The 5000-nt window shown below is 44.7% G+C and overlaps 1 long non-coding RNA gene across 1 annotated transcript in view; it reads left to right on the forward strand.

Annotated features, from left to right (window-relative positions):
* Window positions 1-5000, forward strand: part of LOC135109672 (uncharacterized) — a 69204-nt gene that overhangs the window by 3158 nt on the left and 61046 nt on the right. Inside the window, exon 2 of the long non-coding RNA XR_010272840.1 lies at window positions 4434-5000. This exon is cut by the window's right edge and continues 123 nt beyond it. This is a non-coding gene — a long non-coding RNA (uncharacterized LOC135109672). The remainder of the gene's footprint in view (window positions 1-4433) is intronic.

The raw sequence follows: 5000 nt of genomic DNA on the forward strand, positions 1-5000 counted from the left end.
TTCCTCTTCTTTCATTTCCCTTTCACGGTCTCTTCCTCCTCTTCCAGCCACCTCTCTTCCTTTTTTCTGTGTCCTCCTCCTCCTCCTCCTCCTCCTCCTTCATTTCATCTTTCTTCTATTTTTTTTACCATCTTTTCTCTTTAAGTTTCGAATCCCATGACACAGGAAAGAAGACCAAGGTCAAGAACCAGAGGAGGAGGAGGAGGAGGAGGAGGAGGAGGAGGAGGAGTGGTGGTGCATATGAAGTCCTGCATTTTTTTTTTTTTTTGCTTTTGTATCAAATTTTCATTTTTACATTTTCTTGTTATCTCAGTCATTCGAGTAACAACATCCTTCCTTTTTACTTGGTTTTGTTTGTGTCTTCTTTCTACTTCCATGCTGTTCCTTCATTTTCATGTTTTTTTTTTCTCTCTCCTCTTCCTCCTACTCTCGTAATTCATCTTCCTCTCCCCCTGAATTACCTCCATTTATTTTTCATTTATCAATTTTCTTTCCTTCTTATATCTTCACTCTTCCTTGCCTTCTCATAAATATTCTTTTTTTCCCATCTTTCCTTGTTTTGTTCCTTCCTTTCTTTCTTGCTTTCTTTCCTCTCGTTCGTTCGTTCGTTTGTTCTTTCGTTTCAGCCTTTGCCTTTTTTTTTCCTTCTTTCCTACTTTCCATCCTTCATTCCTTCTTCCCTTCTCTCACCTCTGAATTATCTTAATTTATTTTACATTTTTTTCATTTCCTCATCCCCATCTTCCTTCATTCATTCCTTCGTTCCTCTTTTTACCTCTTCCTTCCTTCACCTCTTCCTTCACCTCCTGCTTCACTTCTACCGTCTCCTTCGAGCATGAAGTCCAGCAGAATTACGAAGGAATGGCGCAATTAGGCTCGCAGGGAGGGAGGAAAGGAGGAAGGAGAGAGGATAGGAGGTCAAGAGGAAAGGAGGGAGGGGGGGGGGCTTGACAGCTGGAGGGAAGTAGGAAAGGAGGAAAGGACAGTCTGCTTTGGGGAGGGAAGTGAAGGAGGGAGGCAAAGAGGAAGGCCTGGCGTTGAAGAGAAGGGAGGGAGGGAGGGAGGGAAGAAGGAAGGAAGGAAGAAAGGGAGGGAGGGAGGAAGGGAAGGAGGGAAGGAAGGAAAGGTACTTGAAGAAGGAAAGGGAAGAAAAAAAGAAAAGAGGAAAGGAGAATGAAAGAATGAGGAAAAAATGACGTAATCAAGTGTTACTCCCTACACACACACACACACACACACACACACACACACACACACACACACACACACACACACACACACACACACACACACACACACACACACACACACACATTACCATATAAAAAACCTCCAAGTCTTAAGCGAAGTGTATGGCTGAAATATGTCTGTGGATGTGTGTTTGAGAGAGAGAGAGAGAGAGAGAGAGAGAGAGAGAGAGAGAGAGAGAGAGAGAGAGAGAGAGAGAGAGAGAGCCAAGTAGGGAAAAAAGCAAACAGAAAGGAAGATAACGTCATGATAAAGTAAACACACACACACACACACACACACACACACACACACACACACACACACACACACACACACACACACACACACACACACACATACATTAAATAAAAATAAAAATAAAGAAAAAAATCATAAGTTAAAAGACGAGTATAATAAAAAAACAAGTGTGAAGAAAAGCCAGGATAGATAATGAAAGCTTAATTAGACTCAAGGAGGTAGAAAAAGGCAGGCTACTAACTACCTTATAGCGACAGGCCATTAGGTTCATTATAGATCAACTCACAGCTTTACCATGCACTCCTCTTCCCAGTGGTCCCCTTAACTCCAAGCGTGAGGAGGTAATGGAGTATTTTTCCTCCGTGCAGAGAGAGAGAGAGAGAGAGAGAGAGAGAGAGAGAGAGAGAGAGAGAGAGAGAGAGAGAGAGAGAGAGAGAGAGAGAGAGAGAGAGAGAGAGAAGAGTAACCACATTATGAAGACCTATACAGAACACTCATATACCTTTCTCCACTTCTTTTTCCTGTTGGAGTCACAAGTCAGGTCACTCACACTGGCCGGGAACATTGAGGGACGCAGAGGAGGAATGAAAGGAGACACACTGATTAAGGAGGGATGGATAGTTTCTAAATTTTAACGTGTCGTAAATTCTGTGTATGCAATATTGTTTGAATTGTATCTTTTAATATTTTATCTAACACTGAGTAAGGAGCTGCATATTTCATTATTTGTCTTAACCCTTTGAGTGCTCTGGCTTTTCCTTATGCTTAACAAACTGGTCTAATGTATGACATGGAAAGAGACCACTGTCAGCAAAGGGACATTATTAGTTTCAACCGTTCAGTGTCTGTTATCATATTTGTGCCCTGTGAAATTGTGTAGCATTGCCCATGGGAAGAAATGTGTCTTTTTATCATCAGCAGTCAAAGACATGCAATTCCTCCATTTGATCTGATGAACGAATTTAGGTCAGGTATTATTATCCTTCTAGGAGATTAAGAACAAATTAACGTAACTTCAAAATTGCTCATTGGAAGTAATAAGTGTCCTGTTGTCATTACCAGTCAAGGGGTTAAACAATCCCTCCTTATGACTCGATGAAGGAATTTAAGTCGGGCATCATTATCCTACAAGATTAAGTTTAAGTAAATGTAACCACACTTGCTAATAGGAAGTGATAAGTATCCTCTTGGCATTAGCAGTCAAAGAATTAAATAAGTCTTAAATGTAACATGATGAAGGAATTGAGGTCAGGCATTGTAATCTTCCTACAAGAACGTAACCCCACGTGCTCCTTGGCCAAGCGGCGGGGTGCCGGAGCAATGTGGGCAAAGGGAACCTGTTGGGAGGAAGGAAGGCAGTGGTAAAAACACATCCATATTAATGCAATAGAGTCGGTGGTGGTGGTAGTGGTGGTGGTGGTGAGGCATCCGAGCCGCTCACCGTTTTGCTGGTGATGCCACGGCTTGGTGATGCGTGGTGGTACGTGGAGGATCGTAAGCTGCGGGGAGAGAGAGAGAAAAAAAAAAGAGTGTGTATTGGTATTAGGATCCATGTATGGAGGAGACAGGCAAGGATGGTAGCAGTGATGGTAATGGTGTTTATGATGTTGACGAGGGAATATCGAGGAAGAGATAGTGGCAGTGGTGATAGTAATGGTTGTAGCAGTGGTAGTAGTAATAGCGCAACGTGTTATAGTTGTGGCATTGGTAGTATTAATAGCAGAGGGTAGCATGCTAGAGGGACACAGGTGGAGCAGTGGACTGGGAGCAGGTGGAGGTGAGCCGCAAAACTTAAGGTAGTGCAGGATGAGGGCAGGTGTGTTAGGGATCAGGTGCGCAGGTGTGACCTCACATCAGGTATACAGTGCAGTGGAGGAGGAGGAGCAGCAGAGTGGAGGGTTCAGGTGCTCAGTTGCGCTCAGGTGTGCTTAGGTATACCTCTTATCTTCAATCCAAGTGGAGGAGGAGGTGGAGGAGGACGAGGAGTGGATCAGTACTACACCTTTGCCACACTATGTTACCCGGTGACTTATTGGCAAAGTTTGTGCATAAGTTGGGTGATTAAGGTGAATGACCCTCCTACCTGGGACACTCACCTGGCACGACTCGCACAAACTTGCTACGATAGTCTTTTTATGATGCTTGACTTGCTCTCTTTAAGGCTCATTTACCTCAAGTTTTTTAACGTTTATGTACTTGTGACTAGTGGAGGTATTTTTAGCATGTTTTAGTTAAGTATATCAGTATTTTTTATTTTATTGTTCATGCTATTTTACGATTATTTCTTCATATTCTGTTACATTTAATTTCTCTTCTTTTCCTTCATTCCTTCCTCCCAGGCTACAAATATATTCTCTCCCTCATCCATTCTCTCCCCTTCCTTCCTTCTTTTCCTTCCTTCTCCTTGTCATCTCCGCCCCTCCTTCCCCTCTGTGATATGTCTCCTTTCTCCTTCCATCTCTGTGTCGGGTGAGGGTCGCTACCTCAATCCCTCCATCATGATTTCCTACATCTCCTCTCATTTCCTCCCCCTGTGCTGTCTCCACAAGATTTCTTTTTTTTTCCTTTTTTTTTCTTTTAGCTTCCTGTACCATTTTTTCTCCTTTGTGTGTGTGCGTGTGCGTGTGTGCGTGTTGGTAGGTGTGTGTGTGTGTGTGCGTGCCCTTTACGACGCGTTCATGAATCTTTAGTATTGACTCCTGACCTACTACCCTCTTAGAACTAGTGTGCGTATCGTAGTAGTAGTGGTGGTAGTGGCAGTGGAAGTATTGTAACAGAACAGTGCCGTGCTGACCCACATAACACACACAACATCAGCCCCCAGGCGTCCAGGTGGTGCCATAGCGTGCAATATTGAATCTAACAGGGCGGGAACAGCGGCGAATCGTGCAATATCGCGACACTGGACTGCCTTGCATCACAGTGGCAGTATGTTCCTTTTACAGCGCAGTAAATAGTGTGAAATAGAGAATTACATGTTTTTCCGATATCCAGGATCTCTGCTGGTTACCTCCGTGTGGGAAATAAAGAGCAAGGACAGAAAGGAGGTTTGAAGAAGGAACCCCAAGTGTGAATTGCAAGATCGGAGAAGAAAAAGTAGAAGGAGAAGGAGGAGGAAGGGGAAGGTAAAATGTGATGGAGGAAGTCAGTATTGGAATGAGGCGTCGAGTTGTTACTGCCTCAAGCTAGAAGGTGGAAGTGGCTGCATTATTCAAGCGTGGGTGTGAGTGAGCCCTCGCCTCCCAGCCTCCCCTCGTCCACCACTCCTGGCGCCCTCTCCCCTGCCCCTGTGCCCGTAGGTGTCAAGGAAACCTCTCCTCGTTAAGTGTAAAGTGCTGCAGGAAGGAGGAAAAAAAACCGGAGAGAAGTCTTGGCCCCAGTGCCTAGTGCCATGGTGGTGATGTGCGCAAGTGTGTGGTGGTGGTGGTGGTGAGGGGTGTTCTGCTCATGGTGGATCAGGTGGGGCTGGTGGAGGTGGAGGAACGACCCCCTCGAGACCTGGCCTACTCCAG

This window comes from Scylla paramamosain, chromosome 19 (assembly GCF_035594125.1).
Source record: "Scylla paramamosain isolate STU-SP2022 chromosome 19, ASM3559412v1, whole genome shotgun sequence".
In the NCBI taxonomy this organism is placed as follows: domain Eukaryota; kingdom Metazoa; phylum Arthropoda; class Malacostraca; order Decapoda; family Portunidae; genus Scylla; species Scylla paramamosain.